Source organism: Felis catus, chromosome C1, assembly GCF_018350175.1.
Source record: "Felis catus isolate Fca126 chromosome C1, F.catus_Fca126_mat1.0, whole genome shotgun sequence".
Lineage (NCBI taxonomy): Eukaryota > Metazoa > Chordata > Mammalia > Carnivora > Felidae > Felis > Felis catus.
The window spans coordinates 18,797,428-18,805,101 of NC_058375.1; the positions used below are offsets into that span (position 1 = coordinate 18,797,428).

Here is a 7,674-nt window from a genome sequence, read left to right on the forward strand (position 1 = left end):
ATACGCCATCTAATGAGAATGTGACACGAGGAAGATATATGAACACCTACTGAAGCCAAAGAGCCAATTCCAGCTGATTCTCCATCTCTGCCTTCCTAAAAACAACAGTAATTGTTTTCACCCCTCACCTCTTACGAGGAAGGCGGAAATTGCTCGGTGACTCAGCGCGACGGTCAGGAGGGCGTGCTCTGGCCTCGGACGACCCTGGGCGAGCTACCTGGGCCTCACTTTCCTCACGCGTAAAACCCGGGTGATGATCATTGCACCTTGCACCCTGGCCGCTTGTGAGGACCTAACCCGGTTACCCAGCTTGGGTTCCCCGTGGGGGTGCTGGGAGCCTGCCGAAGGGTCCACACAAGATTCATCTCTAGTATATTCACCTGATCCGGGCACGATGCTGGGTCTTGCCTTCACCGTTTCATCAAAAGCTCACAATACCACATGAGGTGGGGGCTTTTTCCCGTTTTACAGGGGAAGAAACTGAAGGCCCATGAGGTGATGTGGCTTCGGCCACAGTTCTGCAGCCCCTAAGGGTCACCACCCGCGGGCACGATGCACCCCCCTGCCATCCTCCTGCCCCCACCGACATGCAAAGGCCTTCCCCCCGCCCAGCCCCCTTTCTTTTCTCCATCACCTTCTTTCCACAGAGGGTGGTCGTCTCCTGAGACCGGTTTCATTTACCTTAACACGAAAGCAGCTCTATCCGGGGCCCTCCATGAGGGGTCTTGGTGGGGGCCTCAGCCACGGCCTCGTCCCCAGGCCAGCCCCCTGCCCGTCGGCCCCCTGGCCTCCTGCCCCGGCCCATGCAGGGTTCTGCCTCTCTCTCTGGGCCTCTTCTCTCCCATAACACGACTACTAATTATTCCCCCCCAAACATGCCGCTGTCGTCTCGGAACTGACCAGCAAATGAAAAGCTATCTCTCAATCAGCCTCTCTGGGCCTCTCAGCCACGGGGAAGGTGGACGAGTGGCCTTCCCTCACCTGTCAGGTTCACTTACAGAGAGGCAGGCAGGAACCACTCCCATCGGCCGACCATGCCGGTGGAGATGTGTTTCACGGAGACTGGGAAGGGGGGGGGGGGGGAGGTTGTTTGTGTGTGTGTGTGTGTGTGTGTGTTGTGAATACGTGAGTGTACGGGAGTGTGTGTAACGTGAATTCGAGTTTGTGAGAGCATGTGTATGAGTGAATGCGTGTGAGTATACAGAGTGTGTGAGGGCAGGTGTGAGTATATGTGAGTGTGTATTTGTCTTTCCCGAGGCCTCCTGGTGCTGCACTCAGGAATTTGAGATGAAGGGGGGACGAGCACGGGTTCCTGCTTCTCCATATTGTGGCTGGAAGGGTCCAGAAGCACCAGAGAGACCCCAAAGCTGAAAGCACCTGCTTCCCCCCCGTAAAGCAAACAGGGGAGAGGGAAGCGGACCATTGACTTCATGCAGGTTAAGTGAGGGCTTGGGCTCTTCCCAGAGTGCTTCCAACCCAGATAAGAGAGCCAAAGAGAAACACGAGTAAGCAGGTCCCCAAACATCCTCGAGATGGGGGGAGGGGGGGCGGGGGCACGTGGAAGGGTAGAGTGGGCCGGGGTTTGATCAGGCAAGAGGAGGTTCTCCAGGTGGGAGGGGGCTGCCGGTTCCAGCCAGTTCCACTTTACAAAATAACTCAGCAAATTGGAAAACTCAGCAAGATGCTCAGCACCTCCGGGAGAGCCTTTCAAGCTGGAGCAGCTCTACAAAACCTTTTCCAAACTCATTAGCCCCGCAGAAGTCCAATTTGGCTTGCAAAATTTCCCCCTGGCCCTACCAGCGCTCTCTAAAATTGTTCCCTCTTTCATTCCATCCATCCCCCAGGATCTCCCCAACCTCTTCCCACAACACCTGGCAGAAGGAAGGCTCAAGCTTTAGCTGCCTACAGCAAAGAACTTGAACTTCGGCTTGGACGTCGTGGGAGAGGGAATAAGTAGGGAACCACCTTGGGTTAGCAGACGTCCTTGCCCCTCACCACCCCCCCCCCACTGCCCACTGATTTTCTTCTCCAGCTTCTGTCTTCTCTCAGACCCCATACCTGAGGCCGCTTTCATATCGACAGCCCAGTGCCAGGACTCACCCTGCCTGGCTCTGCACCCCACCCACATCCCCACCCCCCAGAGCAAACACAGGGCCAAAAGCCGCCCAAAGCAGCCGCCTTGATTTACAGTCAAGCGTAAGCACTGCGAATTCTATTTTATTTCCCCAGAAACACATGAAAAACTTGGCAATTTCATTTGCTGACACAAATCTTTTTCTGTCTGTTTTTCTTTTTTTCCATTATTCCTCCCTCCCCAGTGCCCTCCCTCACCTCCCACCTCCGCCCCAGTCACTCGTACATAAAATGAAAGGTTGCAGATAAATGAGGAGGCAGGGAGATCGGACAAAATGACTCATCTAGAAAATCATTTTCCTTCTGAATCTGCCTCGTCTCGGGAGCGCACATCTGTTATCATGCGTCGGGGCCAGGAGGAGGCATTCCCTGGCCCCTGACTTGTCTTTGCTGGGGACCCAGAGGGACCGCCCACTGTAAGGTTTGGCCAAACTGGGGAATCCGTAGCCTCTGTACCCATCATCCTGAGGGGCTGGAGTCGTACAGGGGTGTCTCTTTTAACCAGTCTGCCGGCTGATTCCCTCCCTTCTCCCAGTTCCTCCCTGCCCCATTCTCCCAAAACCCCACCGGACCAAGTCAGACACGTTTGGTCACACCAGGTAGGAAAGTCTCCCTGACCACCTCCCCTCCTGTTCACACAGACCTGCTGAGGACAATGCCACCTCCATCCACGGCACAGCAAGACCTCAGGCCTCAGAGGGCCACAGAAGCCTACCAGATCCTTTGCGAAAGTGTTCTCCCTCTAACCAAATTTTTGGATGTTGGAGTTTAGCGGGGGGGGGGGGGGGGGGGTGGGGGGTGGGGGGGGGCGGGAAGAAGGTATTTGGTAGCTTAACACTGCTTTTGCGCCTGGGGACAGGGTCATCAACTGACTTGAGGGGTATAGAAACCTGATTAGGAGGGGTGCCTGGGGGGCTCAGTCGGTTAAGCATCTGACTTCGGCTCAGGTCATGATCTCGCGGTTCATGGGTTCAAGCCCCACGTTGGGCTCTGTGCTGACAGCTGGGAGCCCTCTCTCTCTCTCCACCTCTCCCCTGCTGGCACTGTCTCTCCCTCTCTCTCTTAAGAACAAATAAACATTAAAAAAAAAGAAAGAAAGAAAGAAAAGAAAGAAAGAAACTTGATTAGGATATTTCACACATAAGAGGAACTCATCCCGTTGACCAGGGCCTGGTCAGTTGGCAGTTCACGGACCTGTCATCTGTGACAGCATCAGCACCGTTCAGAGGCTGGGGGGAGGGTGGAGGGGAGTAAAAGCTGGTGGGAATCTGAAGTGCCCCCCACCCCACCCCAGCATCCTCCTCAGGTCTACAGGGGAGATAAGCAATCTACTCAAAGAGTTCTGAGGGTTTGATGACGGTGGTAATAATACTATCCAGGCTCTTCCACGGTCACTTTTCTCCCTGAGAGCCCTAAACATCTTCACAAAGCCTGTCCTCTCCTAAACAGTTCTATAAAGGTAGAAATTGATAGGAATTGCGTCATTGAGTTTTATAACAAAGTTGAGGCCCAGAGAGGTTAAGTCATTGGTCCAAGATCACACAGCACAGTAAACAAACAAACTGAAATTGACAATTTCTTAAAAGTTAAACATGTATGTAACATGCAACCCAGCCATTCCGCTCCTAGGTATTTATCCAAGAAAAATGAAAGCGTCAAGACTTGAGCCTAAATATTTAGAACGACTTTATTCGTAATAGCCGAACACTAGAAACAACTCAAACGCCCATCAGCAGGTGAACGGATAAACAAATTGTGGTGTATATGCCTACAGTGGAATACTGCTTCGCAATAAAAAGAAACAAACTACTGATCCATGAGCAACGTGGATGAATCTCAAAAACATTATACTAAGTGAAAGAAGCCAGACTCAGAAAGAAGAAAAAAAAAAAAAATAGTACATACTAGAGTCTCCATTTATACAAAATTCTAGAAAATGCAAACTAATCAACAGGGCTAGAAAGCAAATCAGAGGTGGCCCAGGGAGAAGAGGGACGGATTCCAGAGGGCAGGAAGAAACTTTCAAAGGGGATGGGAATCTCCGCTGTGGGGACCGCTTAACGGATGTACTCATACGGCCAAACTCATCAAACTGGACGCTTTAAATATGTGTCGCTTATCCCAGGCCAGTTGTGCGTCCATAAAGCTGTAAAAAAAAAAAAAATTAATGTACAAAGGAGAAGGGGGGACCAGGCAAAGAGGAAACAGAAGTCGGAAAATGAGGTGCTAGAAATAAAGTTAGCGTGCAGAACGTCCGATGTGAGGCACGCCCCGAATTTATTTCTTAAGTTTTCGATCGCAAGGAGTGAAAGGAAAAAAAGGGAGGAAATGATTTGCACACGATAAAACAATATCCACGAAGCCACTGTTGGGGAAAAGCCCGGCAGTTTCCCAGTCCTGAGCGTGTGCGGCGGCCGGGCTCACGACTTCCCTGAAACGTACCTGTGCACACACACTAGTGCTGAGACTCCTCAAAGTCGGCCGTGTGCTGTTGCGTGTTTCACAACCGCCGCTTGGGGAGGGCAGGCCCGGTTTGTAACGCTCCCCGATGTCTGTGGTATAAACACTCCCCACCGCAGCCGATGTCAGGCTACCCGAGTCGAGTCGAGGAGCGCAGACCCGAGAAGAGACACTGGGGAGAACAGCATCGGGGCGCTGCCCCCCCCCACGACCCTCGTCAATTGCCTCGGAAGCGCAGAAAACAGCGACAGGAGGAGAATAATCAGGAAGCCGCGAGTCTTGAGACAGAATGTGCTTGTTTTTGATGCGATGTCATTGTTGGCTGATACAATTTAATTTTTACTGATGGCTTGCCTGTAAAATTCCTTTAGAATTAGATGTCGGGATCCGCCGGCATGGCCACGGGGCCGCAGCTAGGGGGCGTGACTGAAACCAAAGTCCCCACGTGTCCCCAAATCCTGTGGTTGGAGGCGGTGGCGGGAGGCAGTGACTGAAGCCACCTGTCAGACACAGATGTGGGTGACAACGCGGGCAGCAGCAAGGCAGGGGTCCCCCGCCTTTGCAGTGACGAGGAACCAGTCGGTGGCTCCCGGGAGGCCTCAGGGAGGGACACACCAGCACCTCTGAGTACTAAGTGCGTGGGCTTCGAGCTGTGCACACACTCTCAGAAGCGCCCTCATCCCCTGGGTGGCTGGCCACAGACTCACAGAGCTCGGGGGTGGAAGCCCAAAGGGTCCCTAACACATGCATAGCAGCCTTGGCAGCTAGCCCATTACCCCCGGTCGTTCACCCACCGCAGACTCGCCGAGTGCCCACCCGATGCCAGGCACTGTGGGGGGTGCTGCCCAGAGAACACTGCACAGGACGGCAGTGATCGGGAAGATTAAAGTCCACTCCACCTGTGACAAAATGACACCAGGGCCTTGGAGCCGGACCAACCCAGGCCTTCTCTCAGCTCTGCATCACCCTAGCCATGCGACCTCTGAGCCTCAGTTTCCTCACCTGTAAAATGGGCCTGATAACCCCCCTGTGAGGTAATATTGAAAATCATCGGCGACAGGGCCTGGCTCACAGCAAGCGCTCGGGTGAGCTTGGCTCTGACCTCCAAAGCCTCGGAGAGAGAAAGTCCGATGTCTTCTGCGCATGAGATTCTTCCCCCAAAATGGGAGCAGGCCTCTTAATGATAATGATGATCATGATGATACCACAGACCGAATTTTGTGCCTCGGGGATTATTCTGAGGATACTGTCACTATGTAAAGTGCAAAAGGGAGGCCCAGAGAAGTTGAGTAACTTCTCTGAGTCACACAGCTAGTAAGTCATGGCTCCAGGACTGGAGCGGAGGAAGCATCTTCTGAGGTGGTTTCGGGTATCATGCCCCCTGGCTTCCCCCCACCTCCCACAGCCCTCCCCAGAACTGGACTCCCTGCTCCCCACCAGGTCCCACCACCCAGGGCTGGTGGTCCTGGCCCGTCTCCACACCCACCCCACCAGCGGCTCCCAACCCCAGGGCCCCAGAACACTGCCTTCCCATTCTCCATCCTCTTGGGCTCCCTCTGGTCCAAGGCAAACCATGTTCTAGTAAACTTACTAAGTATCTTTTCTTGGAAAACACTGAGACTATGTCACTTCCCTTTTCTTAACTGTCCTTCCTTGTGTGATACAGTGACGGTCTATTTTGGGCCCTAGTTTTAATATCCTCAACGGACAAAATAAAACTTTTGCCCCCCCCCCCCCCACCGAGGTGGTCCCAAGATTGAGACAGGTAGACTTCGCCAGTCGTTGAAAGCCCAAAGGCCGGGGGACTTGGCTGTCCCCCTTCTGCCAGACCCTCCCTGCAGGCCCCTCGAGTCCTGAGGCCCCCCTTCTCTCCCGGCTCCACCCCAGCGGGCTGACCTCATGGAGGACACCTGCCTTTCCTGGATTGACTTCGGAGCGGCTTCCCCAAGAGTTCCAGAAAGAACCACCCTCGCCCCAGCCACCTCCCGGTCCACTTGCAAAAATGATCTGGGCCCTTCACCCACTCGCCAGGACGAACCCTTGCTCCTCAGGCGTAGGGTAAGGGCAGAGGGGATGGGCTGGCTGGGAGGGGCCCCTGCCTCTGAGAGCAGATATAAGCCTTCAGCCCTGGAAGGAGGCAAGACGGGGGGTGACCCTGGGAGCTCGGCCTGGGAGCCTCTATGCCCAGCGCTCGGGACAAGGGGCAGGGGAAGGGACAAAAGGGAGCCCTGCCGCCAGAACCCCGGGCGTGACCCGGCAAGGGGCCGAGGGGACAACGCTGGGGCCTGTGGAAATCGCAGACAAAATCCACACAGGGGCCTTTTTGTCTCCCCTGACTTCAGGCCCTGGCTGAGTCCCCGACCTTCCTCTCACACCCTCACACGTGCACACTCACACACACTCTCACATCCCACCCCACAGGTGGGGCCCCGGGAACCACCTTCCCTGCATCGGGCCACACACGGCGACGCAGGCCGGGCCCCGGCCCACCGCGCCCCCACCTACTCTGGACTGGGGGGCTGGCCCTCCTGTCACTCAGGGACAGACCCGGCTTGCGGAACACGAACCCGAACCCGGAGGACGATCTGATGCTTGTAATCATTCGCCAGCGTCTGGCCTGGATGGGGAACAAAGCGAAGTTAGCAGGGAACAGAGCTGTGGCCGGTGAGGTGAGGTCAGACGACTTATCCAGTGATCAGCCTCTAAGTGGTGGCGCCCAGAGTGGAACCCAGACAAGCCGACCCCCAAGGCCAAGCCGATGAATGAAACGGTGGACACTCGGCGTGGGTGCGGTGAATTTTTAAAGTTCCCTGAGTGATTCTGGTGGACAGCTGGATTTGAATATATCCATCCCAGATGGCCAGTGTTCCCACCCAAAATTCCAGTGGACGCTGGATTCTCCCCCCCCAAATCTACCCCCTTCCTGATTCCTGATAAAATAGCCATCACGTGTGGAAAGCTGACTCTGGGCCAGGCACTCGCACTGTTCCAGACACTTTGCACAAATGGACTCGCTGAGCCCTCCCTTGCAGCCCATTAGACGGAGGAGGAAATTGAGGCACAGAGCAACGAGGTAGCACA

At 54.7% G+C, this 7,674-nt stretch overlaps 1 long non-coding RNA gene across 1 annotated transcript; it reads right to left on the reverse strand.

Moving 5' to 3' along the window:
* Positions 1-3,802: 3,802 nt before the first annotated feature.
* On the reverse strand, positions 3,803-5,279 carry LOC123379357. Its single transcript, XR_006583746.1, has 2 exons — positions 4,576-5,279; positions 3,803-4,279 (listed from the first exon to the last, which is right to left on the reverse strand). It is a non-coding gene; the product is annotated as an uncharacterized LOC123379357 (long non-coding RNA).
* Positions 5,280-7,674: the final 2,395 nt, after the last annotated feature.